Source organism: Heterodontus francisci, chromosome 31 (genome assembly GCF_036365525.1).
Source record: "Heterodontus francisci isolate sHetFra1 chromosome 31, sHetFra1.hap1, whole genome shotgun sequence".
Lineage (NCBI taxonomy): Eukaryota > Metazoa > Chordata > Chondrichthyes > Heterodontiformes > Heterodontidae > Heterodontus > Heterodontus francisci.
In genome coordinates this window covers 64809081-64825852 of record NC_090401.1, presented here as the reverse complement: position 1 = coordinate 64825852, position 16772 = coordinate 64809081, and the positions used below count along the sequence as shown (strand labels likewise).

At 44.6% G+C, this 16772-nt stretch overlaps 1 protein-coding gene across 9 annotated transcripts in view; it reads left to right on the top strand.

Moving 5' to 3' along the window:
* The window catches only part of LOC137347346 (importin subunit alpha-7), a 238812-nt gene that overhangs the window by 61042 nt on the left and 160998 nt on the right, over positions 1–16772 (top strand). Inside the window, exon 2 of one of the 9 annotated variants that reach the window (XM_068011813.1) lies at positions 5033–5155. The exons of the other annotated variants lie outside the window; for them this stretch is intronic. The gene's annotated coding sequence lies outside the window, so the exon portion shown is untranslated. The remainder of the gene's footprint in view (positions 1–5032; positions 5156–16772) is intronic. 9 annotated transcript variants of the gene reach the window in all.

Here is a 16772-nt window from a genome sequence, read left to right as displayed (position 1 = left end):
AGGTTACAGCACTTCAGGTGCATGTCCAGGTACCTTTTAAATGCGTTGAGGATTTCTGCCTCCACCACCAGGCAGTGAATTCCAGACACCCACCACTCTCTGGGTGAAAAAGTTTTTCCTCATGTCCCCTCTAATACATGGATTAATCACCTTAAACTGTTCCCCTGCTAATTGACACCTCCGCTCTAAATGATGAGAGATTGCAGAGCTCTGAGATGCAGTGGAGTCTGGGTGTCCGAGTGCATGAATCACAAAAGGTTAGTACGCAGGTACAGCACGTAATTAGGAGAGCTAATAGAATGTTGTCGTTTATTGCGAGGGGAATTGAATACAAAAGGGAGGTTATGCTTCAGTTACAGGACATTGGTGAGACCACATCTGGAGTATTGTGTACAGTATTGGTCTCCTTATGTAAGGAAGGATGTAAATTTATTGGAGGCAGTACAGTGAAGGTTTACTAGACTAATACTTGGAATGGGCGGGTTGACTTATGAGTAAGGGTTGGACAGGCTAGACTTGAATCTGCTGGAGTTTGGAAGAGTAAGAGGTGACTTGATTGAAACATGTAAAATTCTGAGGGGTCCTGACAGGATCAATATTGAAAGGATGATATTTCTTGTGGGAGAATCTAAACTAGAGGTCAATGTTTTTTTAAAAAAAGGGGTCGCCCATTTAAGACTGAGATGAGGGGTAAACTTTTCTGAGGGTTGTGAGTGTTTGGAACACTCTTCCGCAAAAGGCGGTGGAAGCAGAGTCTTTGAATATTTTTAAGGTAGAGGTTGATGCTTGATCAGCACAGAATCACAGAATAATACAGTGCAGAAGAGGCCCATCGTGTCTGCACCGATGCATTAAAGACACCTGACCTGTCTACCTAATCCCATTTGCCAGCACTTGGCCCATAGCCTTGAATGTTATGACGTGCCAAGTGCTCATCCAGGTACTTTTTAAAGGATGTGAGGCAACCCGCCTTTACCACCCTCCCAGGCAGGGCATTCCAGACCGTCACCACCCTCTGGGTAAAAAAGTTCTTCCTCAAATCCCCCTTAAACCTCCTGCCCCTCACCTTAAACTTGTGACCCTTCGTAACTGACCCTTCAACTAAGGGGAACAGCTGCTCCCTATCCACCCTGTCCGTGCCCCTCATAATCTTGTACACCTCAATCAGGTCACCCCTCAGTCTTCTCTACTCCAGCGAAAACAACCCAAGCCTATCCAACCTCTCTTCATAGCTTAAATGTTCCATCCCAGGCAACATCCTGGTGAATCGCCTCTGCACTCCCTCCAATGCAATCACATCCTTCCTATAACGTGGCGACCAGAATTGCACACAGTACTCCAGCTGTGGCCTTACCAAAGTGCTGTACAACTCCAACATGACCTCCCTGCTTTTGTAATCTATGCCTCGATTGATAAAGGCAAGTGTCCCACATGCCTTTTTCACCACCCTATTAACCTGCCCTTCTGCCTTCAGAGATCTATGGACAAACACGCCAAGGTCCCTTTGTTCCTCGGAACTTACCAGTATCAGGCCGTTCATTGAATACTTCCGTGTCACATTGGGCGGCACAGTGGCGCAGTGGTTAGCACCGCAGCCTCACAGCTCCAGCGACCCGGGTTCAATTCTGGGTACTGCCTGTGTGGAGTTTGCAAGTTCTCCCTGTGTCTGCGTGGGTTTCCTCCGGGTGCTCCGGTTTCCTCCCACAAGCCAAAGACTTGCAGGTTGATAGGTTAATTGGCCTTTATAAATTGCCCCTAGTATAGGTAGGTGGTAGGGAAATATAGGGACAGGTGGGGATGTGGTAGGAATATGGGATTAGTATAAATGGGTGGTTGGTGGTCGGCACAGACTCGGTGGGCCAAAGGGCCTGTTTCAGTGCTGTAGCTCTTAAAAAAAAAAATTACTCCTTCCAAAGTGTATCACCTCACGCTTTTCAGGGTGAAATTCCATCTGCCACTTTTCTGCCCATTTGACCATCCCGTCTATATCTTCCTGTAACCTAAGACACTCCACCTCACTCTTAACCACTCAGCCAATCTGTGTGTCATCCGCGAACTTACCGATCCTACCCCCCCACATAGTCATCTATGTCGTTTATATAAATGACAAACAATAGGGGACCCAGCACAGATCCCCGTGGTATGCCACTGGACACTGGCTTCCAGTCACTAAAAGCAAACGGGTGAAAGGTTATCGGGGTAGGTGGGATTGTGGATTTGAGGTTACAGTCAGATCAGCCATGATTTTATTGAATGGCGGAGCAAGCTCGAGGGGCGGAGTGGCCTACTCCTGCCCCTAATTCATGTGTACGTATATGTTCATTTAAATGTGTTGTGAGATTTTCAAGTATTTTAATAAGTAAAGAAAATACCTTTTCTTTGTAATTTGGGTTATCAGCTACTTACAAAGTATTATTTAGTTAATGGGAATTTCTTTTTAGTTAAAAAATTTTACATTTCAAGACTTATGTTGTGTAATTTGTTAAATTGGTCTGAGGATTCATATCTTGTATTTTAACGTTAATGGTCTCACTGAGTTCGTAACAAATTGGGGCTCTGGTCCAGGATGTGAAATCGGGTTGTAAAACTGGTTCATTTGAATTTGCTAGAATTTAAACAAAGAAGATGTCACAATTAGTTTTGCTACACTCGTAAGGAAAAGTCAGAATATCTACTTTTAATGCTCAAGCCTTTGTGGAGAGAGATTTGACACTCAATTTAACACTTAACAATGAATTTGTTAATGGCTGTAACAGAGCAAGTGGAGGCAAAAAAGCAGAAATTATTGACGTGTTGGCTCAGCATTTTGGCTGTTGTAAATTGCCCCTAGTGTAGGTAGGTGGTAGGGAATATGGGATTACTGTAGGGTTAGTATACATGGGTGGTTGTTGGTCGGCACAGACTCGCTGGGCCGAAGGGCCTGTTTCAGTGCTGTATCTCTAAATAAAATAAAAATTAAATAAAAGGATGATCCTGGTAGCTCTCAAATTGAGTTAGCTACAAATAAGGCAACTGGAACTCGAAAAAGATGAAGGAGGAAAGAAAAGGAGGAGGGACAGACAATTACACCTCAAAATGAGAGAGTTTGAATTTGAAGAGAAAGAAAGTTACAATAAGAAGCCAGGAAATTTACACTCTACAAAGAAAACTTAAATTACGCGAACAGGGTATGACAGGAAGGTTGGAGGATGAATCTGATTTAACTCCTGGTTTTGATTTGGCAAGGAATATTTGCTTAGTGCCTAACTTCAGTGAGATGGGAGTTGAAATGTACTTCGTGTCCTTTTGGAAAAATTGCAACAAAGTTGCGATGGCTGAAGGAAAGTTGGGACGATTTTATTGCAAAGTGTGTTGGTAGGAAAAGCGGTAGAGGTATAGTCAACACTTTCGGAGGAACAGTCAAGTGATTTATGAAGTGGTTAAAACTGCAGTTCTCATGCTTATGAATTGCTATCAGAGGCTTATAGGCACCAATTCAGGAATTTAAAAAAGAAATGTGGTCAGACATTTATGGAATTTGCTAGAGAGAGGGAAATGATATTTGATCATTCGTATCGGTCCATGAAGATTAAACAAGACTTTGAAAGCCTTAGGGAAGTAATCCTAATGGATAATAATATACCTTCAGGAATAAGGTCCCACCTGGAAGAACATAAAGTTAGTAAAATAAGGAATGCAATATAAGTAGTGGATGATTACTAATTAACTCACAAAAACAGTAGTTACAGGCCCCAGTTTGGAAACTTTCAGAGGAGTTGAGCTAGGAGGGTGGATAATGAGAAGAGATTTGGTTTTCGTGAAAGAAAGGATACAGGCAACTCTCAGTGGTAACAAAGAAAGACGACTAGGATTGAGTCAAAAGGACCAACATAAAGGGTGGTACTGCCAAATCTAGAGCCCCCTGGTTATCTAGAAGCTTACAGGGTAAGTGAAAGCAGAAAAAGAAAGCTTATGATCACAAAACTCTTAATACTTTAGAAAGCCTAGAGGAGTGTAGAAAGTGCAGGGGTGAAGTAAAAAAGGAAATTAGAAAAGCAAAGAGAGGACATGAAAAATTATTGGCAGGTGAAATCAAGGAAAACCCAAAGATGTTTTATCAGTATATTAACATAGAAACATAGAAAATAGGAGCAGGAGTAGGCCATTTGGCCCTTCGAGCCTGCTCCGCCATTCATTATGATCATGGCTGATCATCCAATTCAGTAGCCTGTTCCCGCTTTCGCCCCATACCCTTTGATCCCTTTAGACCCAAGAGCTATATCTAACTCCTCTTGAAAACGTACAATGTTTTGGCCTCAACTGCTTTCTGTGGTAGCGAATTCCACAGGCTCACCACTCTCTCTGGGTGAAGAAATTTCTCCTCATCTCAGTCCTGAAAGGTTTACCCCATATCCTTAGACTATGACCCCTGGTTCTGGACTCCCCCACCATCGGGAACATTCTTCCTGCATCTATCCTGTCAAGTCTTGTTAGAATTTAATAGGTTTCTATGAGATTCCCCCCTCACTCTCTGAAATCCATCGAATATAATCCTAACCGACTCAATCTCTCCTCATACATCAGTCCCGCCATCCCAGGCATCAGTCTGGTAAACCTTCGCTGCACTCCCTCTATTGCAAGAACATCCTTCCTCAGATAAGGAGACCAAAACTGCACCCAATATTCCAGGTGTGGCCTCACCAAGGCCCTGTATAATTACTGCAAGACATTCCTGCTCCTGTACTCAAATCCTCTCGCTATGAAGGCCAACATACCATTAAGAGCAAGAGGATAATGAAGGAAAGGGTAGGGCTTAACATATGTTCAAGGAACTTATGTGTGGATGCAGAAGATGTGGGCAGGGTTCTTGATGAGTTTTTTGTCTCTGCCTTCATAAAGGAGAGGGATGATGCAGACATTGTAGTAAAAGAGACGTGTAAAATATTAGATTTTGCAGCAGCTTATTCGGAAGCAGAGAGTGCTGAGCGAGTGATCAGCTGGGAAGGTCAGATTCAACTTAAACTTAATTTTCCTTTTGTTTTCGGTGGACCAGGGGGCTGCTGGGTAAGTAAATACCAAAATATTTGGGCTGTTTCTGAACCCGAGACACTACATGTGTCTCCCACCCGCCCTCCTCCTCTGACCAAAAAAAAGGACTTGGTGGTGTGTAGATAAGGTAAGGCTTTTTCTATTTCTCTTTTTTTTTTATCGTGAGATTGGTAAAAACTTTTCGTTCCTTTTTCATTTATCTAAGTTAAGCTTAAGATTAAAAATGGCAGGAGATCTCAGACCCGTGTTATGCTCCTCTTGCTCAATGTGGGAGCTCAGGGACACGGCTGATGACCCTGACTCCTTCACGTGCAGGAAGTGTGTCCAGCTGCAGCTCTTGTTAGACCGCATGACGGCTCTGGAGCTGCGGGTGGACTCACTTTGGAGCATCCGCGATGCTGAGGAGGTCGTGGATAGCACGTTTAGCGAATTGGTCACACCGCAGATTAGGATTGCTGAGGGAGAAAGGAAATGGGTGACCAAAAGGCAGAGAAAGAGCAGGAAGGCAGTGCAGGTGTCCCCTGCGGTCATCTCCCTCCAAAACAGGTATACCGTTTTGGATACTGTTGAGGGAGATGGCTCACCAGGGGAAGGCAGCAGTAGCCAGGTTCATGGCACCGTGGCTGGCTCTGCTGTTTCGGAAGGGCGGGAAAAAGAGTGGAAGGGCTATAGTCATAGGGGATTCGATTGTAAGGGGAGTAGATAGGCGGTTCTGTGGTCGAAAATGAGACTCCCGAATGGTATGTTGCCTCCCAGGTGCACGGGTCAGGGATGTCTCAGATCGGCTGCAGAACATTCTGAAGGGGGAGGGTGAACAGCCAGTTGTCGTTGTGCACATAGGCACCAATGATATAGGTAAAAAATGGGATGAGGTCCTACAAGCAGAATTTAGGGAGTTAGGAGCCAAGTTAAAAAGTAGGACCTCAGAGGTAGTAATCTCAGGATTGCTACCAGTGCCACGTGATAGTCAGAGTAGAAATGAAAGAATAGTCAGGATGAATGCGTGGCTTGAGAGATGGTGCAGGAGGGAGGGGTTCAGATTTTTGGGACATTGGGACCTGTTTTGGGGGAGGTGGGACTATTACAAATTGGACGGTTTACACCTGGGCCGGACTGGAACCAATGCCCTTGGGGGTGCTTTTGCTAACGCAGTTGGGGAGAGTTTAAACTAATGTGGCAGGGGGATGGGAACCAAATGAGGAGGTCAGTGGACAGTAAGGAGGTAGCAACTAAAGCCTGTAAGGAACTCGATAATGAAGTCAGCATGACTAAGGGAAAGAGTAGGCAGGGAGCAGATGATGTACGCAAAGGGACTGGTGATCTGAGGTGCATTTGTTTTAATGCAAGGAGTGTAGTAGGTAAGGCAGATGAACTTGGGGCTTGGATTAGTACCTGGGAGTATGATGTTATTGCTATTACTGAGACTTGGTTGAGGGAAGGGCACGATTGGCAACTAAATATCCCAGGATATCGATGCTTCAGGCGGGATAGAGAGGGAGGTAAAAGGGGTGGAGGAGTTGCATTACTGGTCAAAGAGGATATCACAGCTGTGCTGAAGGAGGGCACTATGGAGGACTCGAGCAGTGAGGCAATATGGGCAGAACTCAGAAATAGGAAGGGTGCGGTAACAATGTTGGGGCTGTACGACAGGCCTCCCAACAGCGAGCGTGAGATAGAGGTACAAATATGTAAACAGATTATGGAAAGATGTAGGAGCAACAGGGTGGTGGTGGTGGTGATAGGAGATTTTAATTTTCCCAACATTGACTGGGATTCACTTAGTGTTAGAGGTCTAGATGGAGCAGAATTTGTAAGGAGCATCCAGGAGGGTTTTCTAGAGCAGTATGCAAATAGTCCAACTCGGGAAGGGGCCATACTGGACCTGGTGTTGGGGAATGAGCCCGGCCAGGTGGTTGAAGTTTCAGTAGGGGACTAATTTGGGAATAGTGATAACAATTCCGTAAGTTTTAGAATACTCATGGACAAAGGTGAGAGTGGTCCTAAAGGAAGAGTGCTAAATTGGGGGAAGGCCAACTATACCAAAATTTGGCAGGAGCTGGGGAATGTAGATTGGGAGCAGCTGTTTGGAGATAAATCCACATTTGATATGTGGGAGGCTTTTAAAGAGAGGTTGATTAGCGTGCAGGAGAGACATGTTCCTGTGAAAATGAGGGATAGAAATGGCAAGATTAGGGAACCATGGATGACAGGTGAAATTGTGAGACTCGCTAAGAGGAAAAAGGAAGCATACATAAGATCTAGGAGGCTGAAGAAAGACGATGCTTTGAAAGAATATTGGGAATGTAGGACCAATCTAAAACGAGGAATCGAGGGCTAAAAGGGGTCGTGAAATATCTTTAGCAAACAGGGTTAAGGAAAATCCCAAAGCCTTTTATTCATATATAAGGAGCAAGAGGGTAACTAGAGAAAGGATTGGCCCACTCAAGGACAAAGGAGGAAAGTTATGCGTGGAGTCAGAGAAAATGGGTGAGATTCTAAACGAGTACTTTGCATCGGTATTCACCGAGGAGAGGGACATGACGGATGTTGAGGTTAGGGACAGATGTTTGATTTCTCTAGGTCAAGTCGGCATAAGGAGGGAGGAAGTGTTGGGTATTCTCAAAGGCACTAAGGTGGACAAGTCCTCAGGTCCGGATGGGATCTATCCCAGGTTACTGAGGGAAGCGAGAGAGGAAATAGCTGGGGCCTTAACAGATATCTTTGCAGCATCCTTCAACACGGGTGAGGTACCGGAGGACTGGAGAATTGCTAATATCCCCTTGTTTAAGAAAGGTAGCAGGGATAATCCAGGTAATTATAGACCGGTGAGCCTGACGTCAGTGGTAGGGAAGCTGCTGGAGAAGATACTGAGGGATAGGATCTATTCCCATTTGGAAGAAAATGGGCTTATCAGTGGTAGGCAACATGGTTTTGTGCAGGGAAGGTCATGTCTTACCAACTTAGTAGAATTCTTTGAGGAAGTAACAAAGTTGATTGATGAGGGAAGGGCTGTAGATGTCATATACATGGACTTCAGTAAGGCGTTTGATAAGGTTCCCCATGGTAGGCTGGTGGAGAAAGTGAAGGCGCATGGGGTCCAGGGTGTACTAGCTAGATGGATAAAGAACTGGCTGGGCAACAGGAGACAGAGAGTAGTAGTGGAAGGGAGTTTCTCAAAATGGAGACGTGTGACCAGTGGTGTTCCACAGGGATCCGTGCTGGGACCACTGTTGTTTGTGATATACATAAATGATTTGGAGGAAAATAGAGGTGGTCTGATCAGCAAGTTTGCAGACGACACTAAGATTGGTGGAGTAGCAGATAGTGAAGGGGACTGTCAGAGAATACAGCAGAATATAGATAGATTGGAGAGTTGGGCAGAGAAATGGCAGATGGAGTTCAATCAGGGCAAATGCGAGGTGATGCATTTTGGAAGATCCAATTCAAGAGTGAACTATACAGTAAGTGGAAAAGTCCTGGGGAAAATTGATGTACAGAGAGATTTGGGTGTTCAGGTCCATTGTTCCATGAAGGTGGCAATTCAGGTCAATAGAGTGGTCAAGAAGGCATATGGCATGCTTTCCTTCATCGGATGGGGTATTGAGTACAAGAGTTGGCAGGTCATGTTACAGTTGTATAGGACTTTGGTTCGGCCACATTTGGAATACTGCGTGCAGTTCTGGTCGCCACATTACCAAAAGGATGTAGATGCTTTGGAGAGGGTGCAGAGGAGGTTCACCAGGATGTTGCCTGGTATGGAGGGCGCTAGCTATGAAGAGAGGTTGAGTAGATTAGGATTATTTTCATTAGAAAGACGGAGGTTGAGGGGGGACCTGATTGAGGTGTACAGAATCATGAGAGGTATAGACAGGGTGGATAGCAAGAAGCTTTTTCCCAGAGTGGGGGATTCAATTACTAGGGGTCACGAGTTCAAAGTGAGAAGGGAAACGTTTAGGGGGGATATGCGTGGAAAGGTCTTTACGCAGAGGGTGGTGGGTGCCTGGAACGCGTTGCCAGTGGAGGTGGTGGACGCGGGCACGATAGCGTCTTTTAAGATGTGTCTAGACAGATACATGAATGGGCAGGAAGCAAAGAGATACAGACCCTTAGAAAATAGGCGACAGGTTTAGATAGAGGATCTGGATCGGCGCAGGGTTGGAGGGCCGAAGGGCCTGTTCCTGTGCTGTAATTTTCTTTGTTGTTTGTAGATATTATAAACATAATGAGAGAGGAAGTACTAGAGGGTCTGGCATCCTTGAAAGTGGATAAATCACCAGGGCTGGATGAATTGCATCCCAGGTTGTTAAAGGAAGCCAGGGAGAAAATAGCAGAAGTGCTGAAGATCAACTTCAAATCCACACTAGATACAGGAGAGGTACCAGATGATTGAAGGTCTGCGAACATTGTGCCATTGTTTAAAGAGGGTGCAAGGGATAGCTAAATAACTACAGGCCGGTCAGTCTGACCTCGGTGGTGGGTAAATTGCTCGAATCAATTCTGAGGGACAGGATAAACCGCCACTTGGCAAGGCACGGATTAATCAAGGATAGTCAGCATGGATTTGTTAGGGGTAGGTCATGTCTTACTAATTTAATTGAGTTTTTTGTGTTAGTAACAAGGAGGATTGATGAGGGTAGTGCATTGGATGTGGTCTCTATGGATTTTAGAGAGGCATTTGACAAGGTCCTGCATGACAGACTGGCCAGTAAAAAGAAAGCCCATGGGATACAGGGGAATGTGGCAGCTTAGATCCAGAATTGGCTCATGGACAAAAAACAAAGAGTAGTAGTCAGCGGATGTTTTTGCAAATGGAAAGCTGTTTCCAGTGGTGTTCCACAGGGCTCAGTGTTGGGTCCTGTGCTGTTTGTGGTATATATTAATGATTTGGACTTAAATGTGGGAGGCATGATTGGGAAATTTGCTGATGACACAAATTGGCCGTGTAGTTGATAGTGAAGAGGACAGCCGTAGACTCCAGAATGATACCAATGGTTTGGTTGGGCAGAAAAGTAGCAAATGGAATTCAGTCCGAAGAAGTGTGAGGTAATGCATTTGGGGAGGGCAAATAAAGCGAGGGAATACATAGTAAACGGGAGGATATTAAGAGGGGTAGAAGTAGTGAGAGACCGTGGAATGCATGTCCACAGGTCCCTGAAGGTGGCAGGATAGTTAGATAGATTGGTGAAGAAGGCATATGGAATGCTTTCCTTTATTGGCTGAGGTATAGAATACAAAAGCAGGGATGTAATGCTGGAACTGTATAAAACGCTGGTTAGGCCACAGCTGCAGTATTGCGTACAGTTCTGGTCACCACATTACAGAAAGGACATAATTACTCTGGAGAGAGTACAGAGGAGATTTACAAGAGCGTTACTAGGGCTTGAAAGTTGCAGCTATGAAGAAAAATTGGATTGGCTCGAGTTGTTTTCTTTAGAACAGAGGAGGCTGAGGGTGACTTAATTGAGGTGTACAAAATTATGAGGGGCCTAGATAGAGTAGACAGGAAGGACCTGTTTCCCCTAGCGGAGAGGTCAATTACCAGGGGGCACAGATTTAAGGTGATTGGTAGAAGGATTGGAGGGGACGTGAGGAAAAATGTTTTCACCCAGAGGGTGGTGGGTGCCTGGAATTCACTGCCAGGAACGGTGGTGGAGGCAGAAATCCTCAATTCTTTTAAAAGGTACCTGGACAGGCACCTGAAGGGCTGTAACCTGCAAAGCTATGGACCAGGTGCTGGAAGGTGGGATTAGATGGCGACTAGTTTGTTCGCCTGGCACGGACCCGATGGGCTGAATTGCCTCCTTTTTGTGCTGTAATTTTTCTATGGTTCTATGTTTTTATGATGAAGGAGGGCATATAAAATCAGAATGCTGGAAGTTAAAGGGCAAGCTAGTAGCTCTAGTAGGTTTACCGAAAGCCTGTCCTGAAAAGGATGCCCCAATGGGTGACGCCGTTGACAAGCCAGTGGCTTTCATGATGTTGCACAGTGAGCAGAAGTGTTCTCTCTTCTGTGCTAATGATTTAAGTCTGGTCCCAGAGGGTATAGAAGTTTTGTGTTCAGGGGTACGATATCCCCATATTTGTCAGATGAAGCAGGCAAGCTGATTGTGCTGCTTAGAGATACAGGGGCGGCTCAAACATTACTGGTAGTAAAGGATGTAGATCTTCCCCCAAAATAGTGCTGTGAATGCGAAAGTCATGATACGGGGCATTGGGGGTGTTATTTGTCTCTTCCGTTGCATAAAGTTAACTTGCAATGTGATTTAGTCACCAGTCAAGTTACAGTGGGAATATTGAAGAGGTGGATTTGTTGCTGGGAGTAAAGTTTTGATGTTTTCTGTAGTTTTGGAAAAGCCAGGCTGCTGAACCTGAATTTTTACAGGAGGAATTCCCTGGAATATTCCCAGATTATGTACTAATGAAATCCCAGGCTCATAAGATTGAACAAGGTGAGAAGGATTCAGTTGCTGTGGAGGACAATTCGGGTGTTTGGTTGGCTGAAACATTTTCAAGGATATGGTTGGGAATGTTAGTTAAAAAGGCTCCAAGGCTAACGATGGTAAATTATTTAGCAGGTAGTCTTTGAGGCACAACAGACAGGCCCTAATTTGAGAACTTTGCCTCAAGCATGTTCTGAGGCAGAAGCTGAAAATGTTCCTGAGTGCTATTGTATTAATATAATTCTAATGAGAAAGTGGAAACTTCCCCAGAGGCCCAGTGATGAGGATTGGGCTTTTGATCATCAGGTGGTTGTTCCTCTCCCCCCCCCCCCCCCCCCCCGGTACCATAGTGAAATTTTGAGAAATGTCCATGAGATCCCAGTGGCAGGTCCCATGGGCATTTGAAAGACTCAGGCCAGGTTAAGATAGCATTTTTATTGGCCAGGCATGTCAGGTAACTTGGAAGCCACAGCCTTCAGTTTAAACCAGCCCTATTGATTCTGATACCCTTTTTTATTCATTCAAGGATGTGGGCGTCACTGGCAAGGCCAGCATTTATTGCCGATCTCTAATTGCCCTTGAGAAACTGAGGCACTTGCTGGGCCATTTCAGAGGGCATTAAGGGTCAACCGCATTGCTGTGGATTTGGAGTCATATGTAGGCCAAATTAGGTAAGGATGGCAGATTTCCTTCCTTAAAGGACATTAGTGAACCAGATGGGTTTTTACAACAATTGACAATGATTTCATGGTCACCATTAGATTTTTATTGATTGAATTCAGATTTCACCATTTGCTGTGGTGGGCTTGGAACCCATGTCTCCAGGGCTTTAGCCTGGGCCTCTATTACTAGTCCAGTGACATTACCACTACTCCACCGTCTCCCTGATACCTGCTTTTGACAAACCGTTCTTGTGGATTGTATTGGACCATTACCCACAACTAAGTCAGGTCACAAGTTTCTCCTAACCGTCATGGATTTGTCCACTAGCTTTCCAGAGGCAATACCTTTGAAAAATATCTCCGTGAAAGTTGTGATTGAGGGGTTAATTCAATTTTTCTCTAGATATGGATTGTTAAAAGAAATTCAGTCAGACCAGTGGTCAAATTTCTTGTCGGGTATTTGAGGAGATCTTGAGAAATTTGGGAGTGAGACAGCTCAAATCTTCCACAGTCACAAGGTGCTTTGGAAAGCTATCACCAAACCCTCAAAAGTGTGATGAAGGCTTATTGTTTTGAGTGTCCTGTTGATTGGGATAAGGGGATATCATTTTTATTATTTGCCACCAGGGACACACCAAATGAATCTGCTGGTTTCAGTTCATTTGAATTGGTCTGTGGGCATGAGGATCAGGGTCCCCTTAAACTCATTAAGGAGAGATTTTTTAGCACAGGAAGAGGAAACTACCCTCCTAGATTATGCGTCAAAATTTCGAGACTCAAACACTTGTGAGATGGCCAGAAAACATCTCAAGATTTCTCAGCAAGTGATGAAATCCCAAGCAGATAGAATAGCTAAGGCACGCAGTTTGCAGCCTGGAGACGAGATGTTAGTTTTGTTGCCTTTGCCTGGGGAACCATTGAAAGCTAGGTTCATTGGATCTTGCTTCATTTAAGAGGAAATTTAGTGAGGTAAGCTATCTGGTTAGTACCCCAAATAGACAGAAAAGTCAAAGAGTGTGTCAGGTGAATATGCTGAAAAGATACTGTGACCATGAACCTTGTCAGCTAGTAAATGTATGTCAAATGACAAAAAAAGGTAGTTGAGGATAGTGTTAGGTTTTATGATCTGGAGGAAGAGGCAGAGACAGAACTCTGGTTCAAACTCCTGTGGTGAAATTGGGGCAAGCAGAAGTGTTAGAAAGTTTAGATGCAGTTCGACACTAGCATTCTGAACAGCATAAAAGCATTGAAAGGGAGGAAGTATTAGAAGTATTAGCTGTTTTAGTGGGCATAAAAGGGATAAATCCCCAGTCCCAGATGAGATGTATCCCAGGCTGTTATGTGAGGCAAGGGAGGAGATAGCAGGGGCTCTGACACAAATTTTCAAATCCTCTCTGGCCACAGGAGAGGTACCAGAGGTTTGGAGGACAGCGCATGTGGTACCATTATTCAAGAAGGGTAGTAGGGATAAACCAGATAATTACAGGCTGGTGAGTCTAACATCAGTGGTTGGGAAACTGTTGGAAAAATTCTGAGGGACAAGATTAATCTCCACTTGGAGAGGCAGGGATAGTCAGCATGGCTTTGTCAGGGGGAGATCGTGCCTAACTAACTTGGTTGAATTTTTCGAGGAGGTGACTAGATGTGTCGATGATAAAGCAGTTGATGTAGTCTACATGGACTTCAGTAAGGCTTTTGATGAGGTCCTGCATGGGCGATTGGTTAAGAAGGTAAGAGCCCATGTGATTCAGGGCAATTTGGCAAATTGGATCTAAAACTGGCTTAGTGGCAGGAGGCAGAAAGTGATGGTCAAGGGTTGTTTTTGCGAGTGGAAGCCGTGACCAGTGGTGTACCACAGGGATCTGTGCTGCAACCCTTGCTGTTTGTAGTGTACATTAATGATTTAGACGTGAATATAGGAGGCATGATCAGTAAGTTCGCAGATGACACGAAAATTGGTGGTGTCGTAAATAGTGAGGAGGAAATCCTTAGATTACAGGACGATATAGATGGGCTAAAAGATGGGCAGAGCAGTGGCAAATGGAATTTAATCCTGAAAAGTGTGAGGTGATGCATTTTGGGAGGACGAACAAGGCAAGGGAATATACAATGGATGGTGGGATCGTAGGAAGTACAGAGGTCAGAGGGACCTTTGTGTACTTGTCCATAGATCACTGAAGGTTAGCAGCACAGGTAGATAAGGTGGTTAGGAAGGCATATGGGATACTTGCCTTTATTTGCCGAGGCATAGAATATAAGAGCAGGGAGGTTATGATGAAACTGTATAAAATGCTATTTAGGCCACAGCTGGAATACTGTGTACAGTTCTGGGCACCACACCATAGGAAGGATGTGATTGCACTGGAGAGGGTGCAAAGGAGATTCACTAGGATGTTGCCTGGGCTGGAGCATTTCAGCTATGGTGAGAGACTGAAAAGGCTGGGGTTGTTTTCCTTAGAGCAGGGAAGGCTGAGGGGAGATATCATTGAGGTATACAGAATTATGAGGGGCATTGATTGATTAGATAGGAAGAAACTTTTTCCCTTAGTGGAGGGGTCAATAACCAGGGGGCATCGATTTAAGGTAAGGGGCAGGGGGTTTCGAGAGGATTTGAGGAAAAATTTTTCACCGAGGGTGGTTGGAATCTGGAACGCACTGCCTGAAGAGGTGGTAAAGGCAGGAACCCTCAACATTTCAGAAGTATTTAGATGAGCACTTGAGAAACGTCATAGCATACAAGGCTCCGGGCCAAGTGCTGGAAAATGGGATTAGAATAGTTAGGTGTTTGATGGCTGGTGCAGACACGATGGGCTGAAGAGCCTGTTTCTGTGCTGTATGACTTTATGATACGAAACTTGGAAGCATTGTGAACTGTGTGGAGGATAGTGTAGAATTTCAAAAGGACATAGACAAGTTGGTGGAATAGGCAGACAGGTGGCAGATGAAGTTCAATGCAAAGAAATGTAAAGTGATTCATTTTGGTCGGAAGAACATGGAGAGACAATATAGAATAAAGGGTACATTTCTAAGGGGGGTGCAGGAACAGAGGGACCTAGATGTTTTTGTGCATAAGTCATTGAAGATGGCAGGACAGGTTGAAAGAGCAGTTAATAAAGCATACAGTATGCTGGGCTTTATTAATGGGGGCATTGAGTACAAGAGCAAGGAAGTTATGTTGAACTTGTATAAGACACTAGCTCGTCCTCAGCTGGAGTATTGCGGTCCAATTCCGGGCGCCACACTTGACGAAAGACGTGAGGTAAAGGTGTGCAAAGGAAACCCGACCCCAGTCCGAATTCCGCCTCCTTTAAGCCTTTCGCGCTAAGACTATCCCAGTTGCTATTGGGGGAAGTTGAAATCCCCTACTATTATTACCCTATTATTTTTACACCCCTCTGAGTTTTGCCTCCATATCTGTTCCTCTATCTCTCCCTGACTGTTTGGAGGCCTATAGTACACTCCCAGCCAAGTGATTGCCGCCTTTTTGTTTTTAAGTTCTACCCATATGGCCTCATTTGAGAAACCTTCTAAGATATCATCCCTGCCACCACCTCTTTTACAGCACCCCCTGTCACACCTAAAGATTCTATACCCTGGAATATTGAGCTGTCAGACCTGCCCTTTTCTCAACCATCTCTCTGTGATAGCAATATCATATTCCCATGTGTTAATCAACTCCCTCAATTCATCTGCCTTACTAGTAAGACTCCTTGCGTTAAAATAGATGCAATCCAGCCTTGCGTTATTCGCTTGTGTCTTAATAGGTCTATATTTGCTCTGCCTTCCAGACTGACTCAGTTTCTCTTCTAAATTTACCATGCATCACCCACTCCTGTAACTCCACTCTGTATCCTATCCCCCTGCCAAATTAGTTTAAACCCTCCCCAACATCTGCAAACTTTAAAATTGTGCCCTCTACACCAAGTTCTAGGTCATTAATATATAGCAGGAAAAGCAAGGGTCCCAACACTGATCCCTGGGGAACTCCACTACAAAACTTCCTCCAGCCCCCCAAAAAATCCATTAACCACTTCTTTTTCCTGTCACTCAGCCAATTTTGTATCCATGTTGCAACTGTCCCTTTTATTCCACGAGGTACAAGTTTGCTCACAAGTCTGTTGTGTGGCACTGTATCAAATGTCTTTTGAAAGTCCATGTACACCTCATCAACAGCATTGCTCTCATCAACCCTCTGTGTTACCACCTCAAAAAAAAACTCCAGCAAGTTAGTTAAACACAATTTTCCCTGAAGAAATCCATGCTGGCTTTCCTTAATTAACTCGTCCTTTGTCCATGTGACGATTGATTTTGTCCTGAATTATTTTTTCTAGAAGTTTTCCCACCACCAAAGTTAAACTGACTGGCCTGTAGTTGCTGGGCTTATCTTTCCAACTTCTTTTGAACAAGGGTGTAACGTTTGCAATTCTCCAGTCCTCTGGCACCACCCCCGAGTCTGAGGAAGACTGAAAAATTATGGGCAATGCCTCTGCGATTTCCATCCTCACTTCCCTCAGTATCCTTGGGTGCATCTCATCCGCCCTTAGTGCTTCATCCACTTTAAGTACAGACAGCCTATCTAATACTTCCTCTTTATCAATTTTAATAAACCGCTCTTGTGCCTGACGTACCTCCTCTTTCAACA